We start from the raw sequence: 19,150 nt of genomic DNA, 5'->3' as shown, positions 1-19,150 counted from the left end.
TTAGTGTTAGGGTTAGGGTTAGCATCAGCCGTAGGATAGTGTTAGGGTTAGGGTTAGCCTAAGCCCTAAGATAGTGTTAGAGTTAGGGTTAGGGTTAGCATCAGCCCTAAGATAATGTTAGGGTTAGGGTTAGGGTTAGCATCAGCCCTAGGATAGTGTTAGGGTTAGGGTTAGCATCAACCCTAGGATAGTGTTTGGGTTAGGGTTAGGGTTAGCATCAGCCCTAGGATAGTGTTAGGGTTAGGGTTAGCCTCAGCCCTAGGAGAGTGTTAGGGTTAGGGATAGGGTTAGCATCAGGCCTAGGATAGTGTTAGGGTTAGGGTTAGGGTTAGCATCAGCCCTAGGATAGTGTTAGGGTTAGGGTTAGCATCAGCCCTAGGATAGTGTCAGGGTTAGGCTTAGGTTTATCATCAGGCCTAGGATAGTGTTAGGGTTAGGGTTAGCATCAGCTCTAGGATAGTGTTAGGGTTAGGGTTAGGGTTAGTATCAGCCCTAGGATAGTGTTAAGGTTAGGGTTATGGTTATCATCAGGCCTAGTATAGTGTGAGGTCTAGGGTTAGCATCAGACTTAGGATAGTGTTAGGGTTAGGGTTAGGGTTAGGGTTAGCATCAGCCCTAGGATAGTGCTAGGGTTAGGGTTAGCATCAGCCCTAGGATAGTGTTAGGGTTAGGGTTAGGGTTATCATCAGGCCTAGGATAGTGTTAGGGTTAGGGTTAGCATCGGCGCTAGGATAGTGTTAGGGTTAGGGTTAGGGTTAGCATCAGCCCTATGATAGTGTTAGGGTTAGGGTTAGCATCAGCCCTAGGATAGTGTTAGGGTTAGGGTTAGGGTCAGCATCAGGCCTAGGATAGTGTTAGTGATAGGGTTAGCATCAGCCCTAGGATAGTGTTAGGGTTAGGGTTAGGGTTAGCATCAGCCGTACGACAGTGTTAGGGTTAGGGTTAGCCTCAGCCCTAAGATAGTGTTAGAGTTAGGGTTAGGGTTAGCATCAGCCCTAGGATAGTGTTAGGGTTAGGGTTAGGGTTAGCATCAGCCCTTGGAGAGTGTTAGGGTTAGGGTTAGGGTTAGCATCAGCCCTAGGATAGTGTTAGTGTTATGGTTAGCATCAGCCCTAGGATAGTGTTAGGGTTAGGGTTAGCATCATCCCTAGGATAGTGTTAGGGTTAGGGTTAGGGTTAGCATCAGGCCCAGGATAGTGTTAGGGTTAGGGTTAGGATCAGCCCAAGGATAGTGTTAGGGTTAGGGTTAGGGTTAGCATCAGCCCTAGGATAGTGTTAGGGTAAGGGTTAGCATCAACACTAGGATAGTGTTAGGGTTAGGGTTAGGGTTAGCATCAGTTCAAGGATAGTGTTAGGGTTAGGGTTAGGGTTAGCATCAGCCCTAGGATAGTGTTAGGGTTAGGGTTAGGGTTAGCATCAGTTCAAGGATAGTGTTAGGGTTAGGGTTAGCATCAACCCTAGGATAGTGTTTGGGTTATTGTTAGGGTTAGCATCAGCACTAGGATAGTGTTAGGGTTAGGGTTAGGGTTAGCATCAGTTCAAGGATAGTGTTAGGGTTAGCGTTAGGGTAGCATCAGCCCTAGGATAGTGTTAGGGTTAGGGTTAGGGTTAGCATCAGCCCTAGGATAATGTTAGGGTTAGGGTTAGCATCAGCCCTAGGATAGTGTTAGGGTTAGGGTTAGGGTTATCATCAGGCCTAGGATAGTGTTAGTGTTAGGGTTAGCATCAGCCCTAGGATAGTGTTAGGGTTAGGGTTAGGGTTAGCATCAGCCCTAGGATAGTGTTAGGGTTAGGGTTAGCATCAGCCCTAGGATAGTGTTAGGGTTAGGGTTAGCATCAGCCCTAGGATAGTGTTAGTGTTAGGGTTAGGGTTAGCATCAGCCGTAGGATAGTGTTAGGGTTAGGGTTAGCCTCAGCCCTAAGATAGTGTTAGAGTTAGTGTTAGGGTTAGGATCAGCCCTAAGATAATGTTAGGGTTAGGGTTAGGGTTAGCATCAGCCCTAGGATAGTGTTAGGGTTAGGGTTAGCATCAACCCTAGGATAGTGTTTGGGTTAGGGTTAGGGTTAGCATCAGCCCTAGGATAGTGTTAGGGTTAGGGTTAGCCTCAGCCCTAGGAGAGTGTTAGGGTTAGGGATAGGGTTAGCATCAGGCCTAGGATAGTGTTTGGGTTAGGGTTAGGGTTAGCATCAGCCCTAGGATAGTGTTAGGGTTTGGGTTAGCATCAGCCCTAGGATAGTGTCAGGGTTAGGGTTAGGGTTATCATCAGGCCTATGATAGTGTTAGGGTTAGGGTTAGCATCAGCTCTAGGATAGTGTTAGGGTTAGGGTTAGGGTTAGCATCAGCCCTAGGATAGTGTTAAGGTTAGGGTTATGGTTATCATCAGGCCTAGGATAGTGTTAGTGTTAGGGTTAGGGTTAGCATCAGCCCTAGGATAGTGTTAGGGTTAGGGTTAGGGTTAGCATCAGCCCTAGGATAGTGTTAGGGTTAGGATTAGCCTCAGCCCTAAGATAGTGTTAGAGTTAGGGTTAGGGTTAGCATCATCCCTAGGATAATGTTAGGGTTAGGGTTAGGGTTAGCATCAGCCCTAGGATAGTGTTAGTGTTAGGGTTAGCATCAGTCCTAGGATAGTGTTAGGGTTAGGGTTAGGGTTAGCATCCTCCCTAGGATAGTGTTAGGGTTAGGGTTAGGGTTAGCATCAGCCCAAGGATAGTGTTAGGGTTAGTGTTAGCATCAGCCCAAGGATAGTGTTAGGGTTAGGGTTAGGGTTAGCATCAGCCCTAGGATAGTGTTAGGGTTAGGGTTAGCATCAACCCTAGGATAGTGTTTGGGTTAGGGTTAGGGTTAGCATCAGCCCTAGGATAGTGTTAGGGTTAGGGTTAGGGTTAGCATCAGCCCTAGGATAGTGTTAGTGTTAGGGTTAGCATCCGCCCTAGGATAGTGTTTGGGTTAGGGTTAGGGTTAGCATCAGCCCTAGGATAGTGTTAGGGTTAGGGTTAGCATCAGCCCTAGGATAGTGTTAGGGTTAGGGTTAGGGTTAGCATCAGCCCTAGGATAGTGTTAGGGTTAGGGTTAGCATCAGCCCTATGTTAGTGTTAGTGTTAGGGTTAGGGTTAGTATCAGCCCTAGGATAGTGTTAGGGTTAGGGTTAGCATCAGTTCAAGGATACTGTTAGGGTTAGCGTTAGGGTAGCATCAGCCCTAGGATAGTGTTAGGGTTAGGGTTAGGGTTAGCATCAGCCCTAGGATAGTGTTAGGGTTAGGGTTAGCATCAGCCCTAGGATAGTGTTAGGGTTAGGGTTAGCATCAGCCCTAGGATAGTGTTAGGGTTAGGGTTAGGGTTAGCATCAGCCGTAGGATAGTGTTAGGGTTAGGGTTAGCCTCAGCCCTAAGATAGTGTTAGAGTTAGGGTTAGGGTTAGCCTCAGCCCTAGGATAATGTTAGGGTTAGGGTTAGGGTTAGCATCAGCCCTAGGATAGTGTTAGTGTTAGGGTTAGCATCAGCCCTAGGATAGTGTTAGGGTTAGGGTTAGGGTTAGCATCCGCCCTAGGATAGTGTTAGGGTTAGGGTTAGGGTTAGTATCAGCCCTAGGATAGTGTTAGGGTTAGGGTTAACATAAACCCTAGGATAGTGTTAGGGTTAGGGTTAGGGTTATCATCAGGCCTAGGATAGTGTTAGGGTTAGGGTTAGGGTTATCATCAGGCCTAGGATAGTGTTAGGGTTAGGGTTAGGGTTAGCATCAGCCCTAGGATAGTGTTAGGGTTAGGGTTAGCATCAGCCCTAGGATAGTGTTAGGGTTAGGGTTAGGGTTAGCATCAGCCCTAGGATAGTGTTAGGGTTAGGGTTAGCATCAGCCCTATGTTAGTGATAGTGTTAGGGTTAGGGTTAGCATCAGCCCTAGGATAGTGTTAGGGTTAGGGTTAGGGTTAGCATCAGCTCAAGGATAGTGTTAGGGTTAGCGTTAGGGTAGCATCAGCCCTTGGATAGTGTTAGGGTTAGGGTTAGGGTTAGCATCAGCCCTAGGATAGTGTTAGGGTTAGGGTTAGGGGTATCATCAGGCCTAGGATAGTGTTAGGGTTAGGGTTAGCATCAGCCCTAGGATAGTGTTAGGGTTAGGGTTAGGGTTAGCATCAGCCCTAGGATAGTGTTAGGGTTAGGGTTAGCATCAGCCCTAGGATAGTGTTAGGGTTAGGGTTAGGGTTAGCATCAGCCCTAGGATAGTGTTAGGGTTAGGGTTAGCATCAGCCCTAGGATAGTGTTAGGGTTAGGGTTGGGGTTAGCATCAGCCGTAGGATAGTGTTAGGGTTAGGGTTAGCCTCAGCCCTAAGATAGTGTTAGAGTTAGGGTTAGGGTTAGCATCAGCCCTAGGATAATGTTAGGGTTAGGGTTAGGGTTAGCATCAGCCCTAGGATAGTGTTAGTGTTAGGGTTAGCATCAGCCCTAGGATAGTGTTAGGGTTAGGGTTAGGGTTAGCATCCGCCCTAGGATAGTGTTAGGGTTAGGGTTAGGGTTAGCATCAGCCCTAGGATAGTGTTAGGGTTAGGGTTAACATAAACCCTAGGATAGTGTTAGGGTTAGGGTTAGGGTTATCATCAGGCCTAGGATAGTGTTAGGGTTAGGGTTAGGGTTAGCATCAGTTCAAGGATAGTGTTAGGGTTAGCGTTAGGGTTAGCATCTGCCCTAGGATAGTGTTAGGGTTAGGGTTAGCATCAGCCCTAGGATAGTGTTAGGGTTAGGGTTAGGGTTAGCATCAGGCCGCGGATAGTGTTAGGGTTAGGGTTAGCATCAGCCCAAGGATAGTGTTAGGGTTAGGGTTAGGTTTAGCATCTGCCGTAGGATATTGTTAGGGTTAGGGTTAGGGTTAGCATCAGCCCAAGGATAGTGTTAGGGTTAGGGTTAGCATCAGCCTTAGGATAGTGTTAGGGTTAGGGTTAGGGTTAGCATCAGGCCCAGGATAGTGTTAGGGTTAGGGTTAGCATCAGCCCAAGGATAGTGTTAGGGTTAGGGTTAGGGTTAGCATCAGCCCTAGGATAGTGTTAGGGTTAGGGTTAGCATCAACCATAGGATAGTGTTTGGGTTAGGGTTAGGGTTAGCATCAGCCCTAGGATAGTGTTAGGGTTAGGGTTAGCCTCAGCCCTAGGAGAGTGTTAGGGTTAGGGTTAGGGTTAGCATCAGCCCTAGGATAGTGTTAGGGTTAGGGTTAGCATCAGCCCTAGGATAGTGTCAGGGTTAGGGTTAGGGCTATCATCAGGCCTAGGATAGTGTTAGGGTTAGGGTTAGCATCAGCCCTAGGATAGTGTTAGGGTTAGGGTTAGGGTTAGCATCAGCCCTAGGATAGTGTTAGGGTTAGGGTTAGCATCAGCCCTAGGATAGTGTCAGGGTTAGGGTTAGGGTTATCATCAGGCCTAGGATAGTGTTAGGGTTAGGGTTAGCATCAGCTCTAGGATAGTGTTAGGGTTAGGGTTAGGGTTAGCATCAGCCCTAGGATAGTGTTAAGGATAGGGTTATGGTTATCATCAGGCCTAGTATTGTGTGAGGTCTAGGGTTAGCATCAGACTTAGGATAGTGTTAGGGTTAGGGTTAGGGTTAGCATCAGCCCTAGGATAGTGTTAGGGTTAGGGTTAGCATCAGCCCTAGGATAGTGTTAGGGTTAGGGTTAGGGTTATCATCAGGCCTAGGATAGTGTTAGGGTTAGGGTTAGCATCAGCCCTAGGATAATGTTAGGGTTAGGGTTAGGGTTAGCATCAGCCCTAGGATAGTGTTAGGGTTAGGGTTAGCATCAGCCCTAGGATAGTGTTAGGGTTAGGGTTAGGGTTAGCATCAGGCCTAGGATAGTGTTAGGGTTAGGGTTAGCATCAGCCCTAGGATAGTGTTAGGGTTAGGGTTAGGGTTAGCATCAGCCCTTGGAGAGTGTTAGGGTTAGGGTTAGGGTTAGCATCAGCCCTAGGATAGTGTTAGTGTTAGGGTTAGCATCAGCCCTAGGATAGTGTTAGGGTTAGGGTTAGCATCAGCCCTAGGATAGTGTTAGGGTTAGGGTTAGGGTTAGCATCAGGCCTAGGATAGTGTTAGTGTTAGGGTTAGCATCAGCCCTAGGATAGTGTTAGGGTTAGGGTTAGGGTTAGCATCCGCCCTAGGATAATGTTAGGGTTATGGTTAGGATTAACATCAGCCCTAGGATAGTGTTAGTGTTAGGGTTAGCATCAGCCCTAGGATAGTGTTAGGGTTAGGGTTAGGGTTAGCATCCGCCCTAGTATAGTGTTAGGGGTAGGGTTAGCATCAGCCCTAGGATAGTGTTAGGGTTAGGGTTAGGGTTAGCATCAGGCCTAGGATAGTGTTAGTGTTAGGGTTAGCATCAGCCCTAGGATAGTGTTAGGGTTAGGGTTAGGGTTAGCATCCGCCCTAGGATAGTGTTAGGGTTAGGGTTAGGGTTAGCATCAGCCCTAGGATAGTGTTAGGGTTAGGGTTAACATAAATCCTAGGATAGTGTTAGGGTTAGGGTTAGGGTTATCATCAGGCCTAGGATAGTGTTAGGGTAAGGGTTAGGGTTAGCATCAGTTCAAGGATAGTGTTAGCGTTAGCGTTAGGGTTAGCATCTGCCGTAGGATAGTGTTAGGGTTAGGGTTAGGGTTAGCATCAGCCCAAGGATAGTGTTAGGGTTAGGGTTAGCATCAGCCCTAGGATAGTGTTAGGGTTAGGGTTAGGGTTAGCATCAGGCCCAGGATAGTGTTAGGGTTAGGGTTAGCATCAGCCCAAGGATAGTGTTAGGGTTAGGGTTAGGGTTAGCATCAGCCCTAGGATAGTGTTAGGGTTAGCGTTAGCATCAACCCTAGGATAGTGTTTGGGTTAGGGTTAGGGTTAGCATCAGCCCTAGGATAGTGTTAAGGTTAGGGTTAGCCTCAGCCCTAGGAGAGTGTTAGGGTTAGGGATAGGGTTAGCATCAGGCCTAGGATAGTGTTAGGGTTAGGGTTAGGGTTAGCATCAGATATAGGATAGTGTTAGGGTTAGGGTTAGCATCAGCCCTAAGATAGTGTTAGAGTTAGGGTTAGGGTTAGCATCAGCCCTAGGATAATGTTAGGGTTAGGGTTAGGGTTAGCATCAGCCCTATGATAGTGTTAGTGTTAGGGTTAGCATCAGTCCTAGGATAGTGTTAGGGTTAGGGTTAGGGTTAGCATCCGCCCTAGGATAGTGTTATGGTTAGGGTTAGGGTTAGCATCAGCCCAAGGATAGTGTTAGGGTTAGGGTTAGCATCAGCCCAAGGATAGTGTTAGGGTTAGGGTTAGGGTTAGCATCAGCCCTAGGATAGTGTTAGGGTTAGGGTTAGCATCAACCCTAGGATAGTGTTTGGGTTAGGGTTAGGGTTAGCATCAGCCCTAGGATAGTGTTAGGGTTAGGGTTAGGGTTAGCATCAGCCCTAGGATAGTGTTAGTGTTAGGGTTAGCATCCGCCCTAGGATAGTGTTTGGGTTAGGGTTAGGGTTAGCATCAGCCCTAGGATAGTGTTAGGGTTAGGGTTAGCATCAGCCCTAGGATAGTGTTAGGGTTAGGGTTAGGGTTAGCATCAGCCCTAGGATAGTGTTAGGGTTAGGGTTAGCATCAGCCCTATGTTAGTGTTAGTGTTAGGGTTAGGGTTAGCATCAGCCCTAGGATAGTGTTAGGGTTAGGGTTAGCATCAGTTCAAGGATACTGTTAGGGTTAGCGTTAGGGTAGCATCAGCCCTAGGATAGTGTTAGGGTTAGGGTTAGGGTTAGCATCAGCCCTAGGATAGTGTTAGGGTTAGGGTTAGCATCAGCCCTAGGATAGTGTTAGGGTTAGGGTTAGGGTTATCATCAGGCCTAGGATAGTGTTAGGGTTAGGGTTAGCATCAGCCCTAGGATAGTGTTAGGGTTAGGGTTAGGGTTAGCATCAGCCCTAGGATAGTGTTAGGGTTAGGGTTAGCATCAGCCCTAGGATAGTGTTAGGGTTAGGGTTAGCATCAGCCCTAGGATAGTGTTAGGGTTAGGGTTAGGGTTAGCATCAGCCGTAGGATAGTGTTAGGGTTAGGGTTAGCCTCAGCCCTAAGATAGTGTTAGAGTTAGGGTTAGCGTTAGCATCCGCCCTAGGATAGTGTTACGGTTAGGGTTAGGGTTAGCATCAGCCCTAGGATAGTGTTAGGGTTAGGGTTAGGGTTAGCATCCGCCCTAGGATAGTGTTAGGATTAGGGTTAGGGTTAGCATCAGCCCTAGGATAGTGTTAGGGTTAGGGTTAACATAAACCCTAGGATAGTGTTAGGGTTAGGGTTAGGGTTATCATCAGGCCTAGGATAGTGTTAGGGTTAGGGTTAGGGTTATCATCAGGCCTAGGATAGTGTTAGGGTTAGGGTTAGGGTTTGCATCAGCCCTAGGATAGTGTTAGGGTTAGGGTTAGCATCAGCCCTAGGATAGTGTTAGGGTTAGGGTTAGGGTTAGCATCAGCCCTAGGATAGTGTTAGGGTTAGGGTTAGCATCAGCCCTATGTTAGTGTTAGTGTTAGGGTTAGGGTTAGCATCAGCCCTAGGATAGTGTTAGGGTTAGGGTTAGGGTTAGCATCAGTTCAAGGATAGTGTTAGGGTTAGCGTTAGGGTAGCATCAGCCCTTGGATAGTGTTAGGGTTAGGGTTAGGGTTAGCATCAGCCCTAGGATAGTGTTAGGGTTAGGGTTAGGGGTTTCATCAGGCCTAGGATAGTGTTAGGGTTAGGATTAGCATCAGCCCTAGGATAGTGTTAGGGTTAGGGTTATGGTTAGCATCAGCCCTAGGATAGTCTTAGGGTTAGGGTTAGCATCAGCCCTAGGATAGTGTTAGGGTTAGGGTTAGGGTTAGCATCAGCCCTAGGATAGTGTTAGGGTTAGGGTTAGCATCAGCCCTAGGATAGTGTTAGGGTTAGGGTTGGGGTTAGCATCAGCCGTAGGATAGTGTTAGGGTTAGGGTTAGCCTCAGCCCTAAGATAGTGTTAGAGTTAGGGTTAGGGTTAGCATCAGCCCTAGGATATTGTTAGGGTTAGGGTTAGGGTTAGCATCAGCCCTAGGATAGTGTTAGTGTTAGGGTTAGCATCAGCCCTAGCATAGTGTTAGGGTTAGGGTTAGGGTTAGCATCAGCCCTAGGATAGTGTTAGGGTTAGGGTTAGGGTTAGCATCAGCCCTAGGATAGTGTTAGGGTTAGGGTTAACATAAACCCTAGGATAGTGTTAGGGTTAGGGTTAGGGTTATCATCAGGCCTAGGATAGTGTTAGGGTTAGGGTTAGGGTTAGCATCAGTTCAAGGATAGAGTTAGGGTTAGCGTTAGGGTTAGCATCTGCCCTAGGATAGTGTTAGGGTTAGGGTTAGCATCAGCCCTAGGATAGTGTTAGGGTTAGGGTTAGGGTTAGCATCAGGCCCCGGATAGTGTTAGGGTTAGGGTTAGCATCAGCCCAAGGATAGTGTTAGGGTTAGGGTTAGGGTTAGCATCTGCCGTAGGATATTGTTAGGGTTAGGGTTAGGGTTAGCATCAGCCCAAGGATAGTGTTAGGGTTAGGGTTAGCATCAGCCTTAGGATAGTGTTAGGGTTAGGGTTAGGGTTAGCATCAGGCCCAGGATAGTGTTAGGGTTAGGGTTAGCATCAGCCCAAGGATAGTGTTAGGGTTAGGGTTAGGGTTAGCATCAGCCCTAGGATAGTGTTAGGGTTAGGGTTAGCATCAACCATAGGATAGTGTTTGGGTTAGGGTTAGGGTTAGCATCAGCCCTAGGATAGTGTTAGGGTTAGGGTTAGCCTCAGCCCTAGGAGAGTGTTAGGGTTAGGGATAGGGTTAGCATCAGCCCTAGGATAGTGTTAGGGTTAGGGTTAGGGTTAGCATCAGCCCTAGGATAGTGTTAGGGTTAGGGTTAGCATCAGCCCTAGGATAGTGTCAGGGTTAGGGTTAGGGTTAGCATCAGCCCTAGGATAGTGTTAAGGTTAGGGTTATGGTTATCATCAGGCCTAGTATTGTGTGAGGTCTAGGGTTAGCATCAGACTTAGGATAGTGTTAGGGTTAGGGTTAGGGTTAGCATCAGCCCTAGGATAGTGTTAGGGTTAGGGTTAGCATCAGCCCTAGGATAGTGTTATGGTTAGGGTTAGGGTTATCATCAGGCCTAGGATAGTGTTAGGGTTAGGGTTAGCATCAGCCCGAGGATAATGTTAGGGTTAGGGTTAGGGTTAGCATCAGCCCTAGGATAGTGTTAGGGTTAGGGTTAGCATCAGCCCTAGGATAGTGTTAGGGTTAGGGTTAGGGTTAGCATCAGGCCTAGGATAGTGTTAGGGTTAGGGTTAGCATCAGCCCTAGGATAGTGTTAGGGTTAGGGTTAGGGTTAGCATCAGCCCTTGGAGAGTGTTAGGGTTAGGGTTAGGGTTAGCATCAGCCCTAGGATAGTGTTAGTGTTAGGGTTAGCATCAGCCCTAGGATAGTGTTAGGGTTAGGGTTAGCATCAGCCCTAGGATAGTGTTAGGGTTAGGGATAGGGTTAGCATCAGGCCTAGGATAGTGTTAGTGTTAGGGTTAGCATCAGCCCTAGGATAGTGTTAGGGTTAGGGTTAGGGTTAGCATCCGCCCTAGGATAATGTTAGGGTTATGGTTAGGATTAACATCAGCCCTAGGATAGTGTTAGTGTTAGGGTTAGCATCAGCCCTAGGATAGTGTTAGGGTTAGGGTTAGCATCAGCCCTAGGATAGTGTTAGGGTTAGGGTTAGGGTTAGCATCAGGCCTAGGATAGTGTTAGTGTTAGGGTTAGCATCAGCCCTAGGATAGTGTTAGGGTTAGGGTTAGGGTTAGCATCCGCCCTAGGATAGTGTTAGGGTTAGGGTTAGGGTTAGCATCAGGCCCAGGATAGTGTTAGGGTTAGGGTTAGCATCAGCCCAAGGATAGTGTTAGGGTTAGGGTTAGGGTTAGCATCAGCCCAAGGATAGTGTTAGGGTTAGCGTTTGCATCAACCCTAGGATAGTGTTTGGGTTAGGGTTAGGGTTAGCATCAGCCCTAGGATAGTGTTAAGGTTAGGGTTAGCCTCAGCCCTAGGAGAGTGTTAGGGTTAGGGATAGGGTTAGCATCAGGCCTAGGATAGTGTTAGGGTTAGGGTTAGGGTTAGCATCAGATATAGGATAGTGTTAGGGTTAGGGTTAGCATCAGCCCTAGGATAGTGTCAGGGTTAGGGTTAGGGTTATCATCAGGCCTAGGATAGTGTTAGGGTTAGGGTTAGCATCAGCTCTAGGATAGTGTTAGGGTTAGGGTTAGGGTTAAAATCAGCCCTAGGATAGTGTTAAGGTTAGGGTTAGGGTTATCATCAGGCCTAGGATAGTGTGAGGGCTAGGGTTAGCATCAGACTTAGGATAGTGTTAGGGTTAGGTTTAGGGTTAGCATCAGCCCTAGGATAGTGTTAGGGTTAGGGTTAGCATCAGCCCTAGGATAGTGTTAGGGTTAGGGTTAGGGTTAGCATCAGCCCTAGGATAGTGTTAGGGTTAGGGTTAGCATCAGCCCTTGGATAGTGTTAGGGTTAGGGTTAGAGTTAGCATCAGCCCTAGGATAGTGTTAGGGTTAGGGTTAGCATCAACCCTAGGATAGAGTTAGGGTTAGGGTTAGGGTTAGCATCAGGCCTAGGATAGTGTTATGGTTAGGGTTAGCATCAGCCCTAGGATAGTGTTAGGGTTAGGGTTCGGGTTAGCATCAGCCGTAGAATAGTGTTAGGGTTAGGGTTAGCCTCAGCCCTAAGATAGTGTTAGAGTTAGGGTTAGGGTTAGCATCAGCCCTAGGATAGTGTTAGGGTTAGGGTTAGGGTTAGCATCAGCCCTTGGAGAGTGTTAGGGTTAGGGTTAGGGTTAGCATCAGCCCTAGGGTAGTGTTAGTGTTAGGGTTAGCATCAGCCCTAGGATAGTGTTAGGGTTAGGGTTAGCATCAGCCCTAGGATAGTGTTAGGGTTAGGGTTAGGGTTAGCATCATGCCTAGGATAGTGTTAGTGTTAGGGTTAGCATCAGCCCTAGGATAGTGTTAGGGTTAGAGTTAAGGGTTAGCATCCGCCCTAGGATAATGTTAGGGTTATGGTTAGGGTTAACATCAGCCCTAGGATAGTGTTAGTGTTAGGGTTAGCATCAGCCCTAGGATAGTGTTAGGGTTAGGGTTAGGGTTAGCATCCGCCCTAGGATAGTGTTAGGGTTAGGGTTAGGGTTAGCATCAGCCCTAGGATAGTGTTAGGGTTAGGGTTAACATAAATCCTAGGATAGTGTTAGAGTTAGGGTTAGGGTTATCATCAGGCCTAGGATAGTGTTAGGGTAAGGTTTAGTGTTAGCATCAGTTCAAGGATAGTGTTAGCGTTAGCGTTAGGGTTAGCATCTGCCCTAGGATAGTGTTAGGGTTAGGGTTAGGGTTAGCATCAGCCCAAGGATAGTGTTAGGGTTAGGGTTTGCATCAGCCCTAGGATAGTGTTAGGGTTAGGGTTAGGGTTAGCATCAGGCCCAGGATAGTGTTAGGGTTAGGGTTAGCATCAGCCCAAGGATAGTGTTAGGGTTAGGGTTAGGGTTAGCATCAGCCCTAGGATAGTGTTAGGGTTAGGGTTAGCATCAACCATAGGATAGTGTTTGGGTTAGGGTTAGAGTTAGCATTAGCCCTAGGATAGTGTTAGGGTTAGGGTTAGCCTCAGCCCTAGGAGAGTGTTAGGGTTAGGGATAGGGTTAGCATCAGGCCTAGGATAGTGTTAGGGTTAGGGTTAGGGTTAGCATCAGCCCTAGGATAGTGTTAGGGTTAGGGTTAGCATCAGCCCTAGGATAGTGTCAGGGTTAGGGTTAGGGTTATCATCAGGCCTAGGATAGTGTTAGGGTTAGGGTTAGCATCAGCTCTAGGATAGTGTTAGGGTTAGGGTTAGGGTTAGCATCAGCCCTAGGATAGTGTTAAGGATAGGGTTATGGTTATCATCAGGCCTAGTATTGTGTGAGGTCTAGGGTTAGCATCAGACTTAGGATAGTGTTAGGGTTAGGGTTAGGGTTAGCATCAGCCCTAGGATAGTGTTAGGGTTAGGGTTAGCATCAGCCCTAGGATAGTGTTAGGGTTAGGGTTAGGGTTATCATCAGGCCTAGGATAGTGTTAGGGTTAGGGTTAGCATCAGCCCTAGGATAATGTTAGGGTTAGGGTTAGGGTTAGCATCAGCCCTAGGATAGTGTTAGGGTTAGGGTTAGCATCAGACCTAGGATAGTGTTAGGGTTAGGGTTAGGGTTAGCATCAGGCCTAGGATAGTGTTAGGGTTAGGGTTAGCATCAGCCCTAGGATAGTGTTAGGGTTAGGGTTAGGGTTAGCATCAGCCCTTGGAGAGTTTTAGGGTTAGGGTTAGGGTTAGCATCAGCCCTAGGATAGTGTTAGTGTTAGGGTTAGCATCAGCCCTAGGATAGTGTTAGGGTTAGGGTTAGCATCAGCCCTAGGATAGTGTTAGGGTTAGGGTTAGGGTTAGCATCAGGCCTAGGATAGTGTTAGTGTTAGGGTTAGCATCAGCCCTAGGATAGTGTTAGGGTTAGGGTTAGGGTTAGCATCCGCCCTAGGATAATGTTAGGGTTATGGTTAGGATTAACATCAGCCCTAGGATAGTGTTAGTGTTAGGGTTAGCATCAGCCCTAGGATAGTGTTAGGGTTAGGGTTAGGGTTAGCATCCGCCCTAGGATAGTGTTAGGGTTAGGGTTAGCATCAGCCCTAGGATAGTGTTAGGGTTAGGGTTAGGGTTAGCATCAGGCCTAGGATAGTGTTAGTGTTAGGGTTAGCATCAGCCCTAGGATAGTGTTAGGGTTAGGGTTAGGGTTAGCATCCGCCCTAGGATAGTGTTAGTGTTAGGGTTAGGGTTAGCATCAGCCCTAGGATAGTGTTAGGGTTAGGGTTAACATAAATCCTAGGATAGTGTTAGGGTTAGGGTTAGGGTTATCATCAGGCCTAGGATAGTGTTAGGGTAAGGGTTAGGGTTAGCATCAGTTCAAGGATAGTGTTAGCGTTAGCGTTAGGGTTAGCATCTGCCCTAGGATAGTGTTAGGGTTAGGGTTAGGGTTAGCATCAGCCCAAGGATAGTGTTAGGGTTAGGGTTAGCATCAGCCCTAGGATAGTGTTAGGGTTAGGGTTAGGGTTAGCATCAGGCCCAGGATAGTGTTAGGGTTAGGGTTAGCATCACCTCAAGGATAGTGTTAGGGTTAGGGTTAGGGTTAGCATCAGCCCTAGGATAGTGTTAGGGTTAGCGTTAGCATCAACCCTAGGATAGTGTTTGGGTTAGGGTTAGGGTTAGCATCAGCCCTAGGATAGTGTTAAGGTTAGGGTTAGCCTCAGCCCTAGGAGAGTGTTAGGGTTAGGGATAGGGTTAGCATCAGGCCTAGGATAGTGTTAGGGTTAGGGTTAGGGTTAGCATCAGATATAGGATAGTGTTAGGGTTAGGGTTAGCATCAGCCCTAAGATAGTGTTAGAGTTAGGGTTAGGGTTAGCATCAGCCCTAGGATAATGTTAGGGTTAGGGTTAGGGTTAGCATCAGCCCTAGGATAGTGTTAGTGTTAGGGTTAGCATCAGTCCTAGGATAGTGTTAGGGTTAGGGTTAGGGTTAGCATCCGCCCTAGGATAGTGTTAGGGTTAGGGTTAGGGTTAGCATCAGCCCAAGGATAGTGTTAGGGTTAGGGTTAGCATCAGCCCAAGGATAGTGTTAGGGTTAGGGTTAGGGTTAGCATCAGCCCTAGGATAGTGTTAGGGTTAGGGTTAGCATCAACACTAGGATAGTGTTTGGGTTAGGGTTAGGGTTAGCATCAGCCCTAGGATAGTGTTAGGGTTAGGGTTAGGGTTAGCATCAGCCCTAGGATAGTGTTAGTGTTAGGGTTAGCATCCACCCTAGGATAGTGTTTGGGTTAGGGTTAGGGTTAGCATCAGCCCTAGGATAGTGTTAGGGTTAGGGTTAGCATCAGCCCTAGGATAGTGTTAGGGTTAGGGTTAGGGTTAGCATCAGCCCTAGGATAGTGTTAGGGTTAGGGTTAGCATCAGCCCTATGTTAGTGTTAGTGTTAGGGTTAGGGTTAGCATCAGCCCTAGGATAGTGTTAGGGTTAGGGTTAGCATCAGTTCAAGGATACTGTTAGGGTTAGCGTTAGGATAGCATCAGCCCTAGGATAGTGTTAGGGTTAGGGTTAGGGTTAGCATCAGCCCTAGGATAGTGTTAGGGTTAGGGTTAGCATCAGCCCTAGGATAGTGTTAGGGTTAGGGTTAGGGTTATCATCAGGCCTAGGATAGTGTTAGGGTTAGGGTTAGCATCAGCCCTAGGATAGTGTTAGGGTTAGGGTTAGGGTTAGCATCAGCCCTAGGATAGTGTTAGGGTTAGGGTTAGCATCAGCCCTAGGATAGTGTTAGGGTTAGGGTTAGGGTTAGCATCAGCCGTAGGATAGTGTTAGGGTTAGGGTTAGCCTCAGCCCTAAGATAGTGTTAGAGTTAGGGTTAGGGTTAGCATCCGCCCTAGGATAGTGTTAGGGTTAGGGTTAGGGTTAGCATCAGCCCTAGGATAGTGTTAGGGTTAGGGTTAGGGTTAGCATCCGCCCTAGGATAGTGTTAGGGTTAGGGTTAGGGTTAGCATCAGCCCTAGGATAGTGTTAGGGTTAGGGTTAACATAAACCCTAGGATAGTGTTAGGGTTAGGGTTAGGGTTATCATCAGGCCTAGGATAGTGTTAGGGTTAGGGTTAGGGTTATAATCAGGCCTAGGATAGTGTTAGGGTTAGGGTTAGGGTTAGCATCAGCCCTAGGATAGTGTTAGGGTTAGGGTTAGCATCAGCCCTAGGATAGTGTTAGGGTTAGGGTTAGGGTTAGCATCAGCCCTAGGATAGTGTTAGGGTTAGGGTTAGCATCAGCCCTATGTTAGTGTTAGTGTTAGGGTTAGGGTTAGCATCAGCCCTAGGATAGTGTTAGGGTTAGGGTTAGGGTTAGCATCAGTTCAAGGATAGTGTTAGGGTTAGCGTTAGGGTAGCATCAGCCCTTGGATAGTGTTAGGGTTAGGGTTAGGGTTAGCATCAGCCCTAGGATAGTGTTAGGGTTAGGGTTAGGGGTATCATCAGGCCTAGGATAGTGTTAGGGTTAGGGTTAGCATCAGCCCTAGGATAGTGTTAGGGTTAGGGTTAGGGTTAGCATCAGCCCTAGGATAGTCTTAGGGTTAGGGTTAGCATCAGCCGTAGGATAGTGTTAGGGTTAGGGTTAGGGTTAGCATCAGCCCTAGGATAGTGTTAGGGTTAGGGTTAGCATCAGCCCTAGGATAGTGTTAGGGTTAGGGTTGGGGTTAGCATCAGCCGTAGGATAGTGTTAGGGTTAGGGTTAGCCTCAGCCCTAAGATAGTGTTAGAGTTAGGGTTAGGGTTAGCATCAGCCCTAGGATATTGTTAGGGTTAGGGTTAGGGTTAGCATCAGCCCTAGGATAGTGTTAGTGTTAGGGTTAGCATCAGCCCTAGGATAGTGTTAGGGTTAGGGTTAGGGTTAGCATCCGCCCTAGGATAGTGTTAGGGTTAGGGTTAGGGTTAGCATCAGCCCTAGGAGAGTGTTAGGGTTAGGGTTAACATAAACCCTAGGATAGTGTTAGGGTTAGGGTTAGGGTTATCATCAGGCCTAGGATAGTGTTAGGGTTAGGGTTAGGGTTAGCATCAGTTCAAGGATAGTGTTAGGGTTAGCGTTAGGGTTAGCATCTGCCCTAGGATAGTGTTAGGGTTAGGGTTAGCATCAGCCCTAGGATAGTGTTAGGGTTAGGGTTAGGGTTAGCATCAGGCCCCGGATAGTGTTAGGGTTAGGGTTAGCATCAGCCCAAGGATAGTGTTATGGTTAGCGTTAGGCTTAGCATCTGCCGTAGGATATTGTTAGGGTTAGGGTTAGGGTTAGCATCAGCCCAAGGATAGTGTTAGGGTTAGGGTTAGCATCAGCCTTAGGATAGTGTTAGGGTTAGGGTTAGGGTTAGCATCAGGCCCAGGATAGTGTTAGGGTTAGGGTTAGGGTTAGCATCAGCCCTAGGATAGTGTTAGGGTTAGGGTTAGCATCAACCATAGGATAGTGTTTGGGTTAGGGTTAGGGTTAGCATCAGCCCTAGGATAGTGTTAGGGTTAGGGTTAGCCTCAGCCCTAGGAGAGTGTTAGGGTTAGGGATAGGGTTAGCATCAGGCCTAGGATAGTGTTAGGGTTAGGGTTAGGGTTAGCATCAGCCCTAGGATAGTGTTAGGGTTAGGGTTAGCATCAGCCCTAGGATAGTGTCAGGGTTAGGGTTAGGGTTAGCATCAGCCCTAGGATAGTGTTAAGGTTAGGGTTATGGTTATCATCAGGCCTAGTATTGTGTGAGGTCTAGGGTTAGCATCAGACTTAGGATAGTGTTAGGGTTAGGGTTAGGGTTAGCATCAGCCCTAGGATAGTGTTAGGGTTAGGGTTAGCATCAGCCCTAGGATAGTGTTAGGGTTAGGGTTAGGGTTAGCATCAGCCCTAGGATAGTGTTAGGGTTAGGGTTAGCATCAGCCCTAGGATAATGTTAGGGTTAGGGTTAGGGTTAGCATCAGCCCTAGGATAGTGTTAGGGTTAGGGTTAGCATCAGCCCTAGTATAGTGTTAGGGTTAGGGTTAGGGTTAGCATCAGGCCTAGGATAGTGTTAGGGTTAGGGTTAGCATCAGCCCTAGGATAGTGTTAGGGTTAGGGTTAGGGTTAGCATCAGCCCTTGGAGAGTGTTAGGGTTAGGGTTAGGGTTAGCATCAGCCCTAGGATAGTGTTAGTGTTAGGGTTAGCATCAGCCCTAGGATAGTGTTAGGGTTAGGGTTAGCATCAGCCCTAGGATAGTGTTAGGGTTAGGGATAGGGTTAGCATCAGGCCTAGGATAGTGTTAGTGTTAGGGTTAGCATCAGCCCTAGGATAGTGTTAGGGTTAGGGTTAGGGTTAGCATCCGCCCTAGGATAATGTTAGGGTTATGGTTAGGATTAACATCAGCCCTAGGATAGTGTTAGTGTTAGGGTTAGCATCAGCCCTAGGATAGTGTTAGGGTTAGGGTTAGGGTTAGCATCAGCCCTTGGAGAGTGTTAGGGTTAGGGTTAGGGTTAGCATCAGCCCTAGGATAGTGTTAGTGTTAGGGTTAGCATCAGCCCTAGGATAGTGTTAGGGTTAGGGTTAGGGTTAGCATCAGGCCTAGGATAGTGTTAGTGTTAGGGTTAGCATCAGCCCAAGGATAGTGTTAGGGTTAGCGTTAGGCTTAGCATCTGCCGTAGGATATTGTTAGGGTTAGGGTTAGGGTTAGCATCAGCCCAAGGATAGTGTTAGGGTTAGGGTTAGCATCAGCCTTAGGATAGTGTTAGGGTTAGGGTTAGGGTTAGCATCAGGCCCAGGATAGTGTTAGGGTTAGGGTTAGGGTTAGCATCAGCCCTAGGATAGTGTTAGGGTTAGGGTTAGCATCAACCATAGGATAGTGTTTGGGTTAGGGTTAGGGTTAGCATCAGCCCTAGGATAGTGTTAGGGTTAGGGTTAGCCTCAGCCCTAGGAGAGTGTTAGGGTTAGGGATAGGGTTAGCATCAGGCCTAGGATAGTGTTAGGGTTAGGGTTAGGGTTAGCATCAGCCCTAGGATAGTGTTAGGGTTAGGGTTAGCATCAGCCCTAGGATAGTGTCAGGGTTAGGGTTAGGGTTAGCATCAGCCCTAGGATAGTGTTAAGGTTAGGGTTATGGTTATCATCAGGCCTAGTATTGTGTGAGGTCTAGGGTTAGCATCAGACTTAGGATAGTGTTAGGGTTAGGGTTAGGGTTAGCATCAGCCCTAGGATAGTGTTAGGGTTAGGGTTAGCATCAGCCCTAGGATAGTGTTAGGGTTAGGGTTAGGGTTAGCATCAGCCCTAGGATAGTGTTAGGGTTAGGGTTAGCATCAGCCCTAGGATAATGTTAGGGTTAGGGTTAGGGTTAGCATCAGCCCTAGGATAGTGTTAGGGTTAGGGTTAGCATCAGCCCTAGTATAGTGTTAGGGTTAGGGTTAGGGTTAGCATCAGGCCTAGGATAGTGTTAGGGTTAGGGTTAGCATCAGCCCTAGGATAGTGTTAGGGTTAGGGTTAGGGTTAGCATCAGCCCTTGGAGAGTGTTAGGGTTAGGGTTAGGGTTAGCATCAGCCCTAGGATAGTGTTAGTGTTAGGGTTAGCATCAGCCCTAGGATAGTGTT

Source organism: Lemur catta, chromosome 7, assembly GCF_020740605.2.
Source record: "Lemur catta isolate mLemCat1 chromosome 7, mLemCat1.pri, whole genome shotgun sequence".
In the NCBI taxonomy this organism is placed as follows: domain Eukaryota; kingdom Metazoa; phylum Chordata; class Mammalia; order Primates; family Lemuridae; genus Lemur; species Lemur catta.
Note: the sequence above shows the minus strand (reverse complement) of the source record.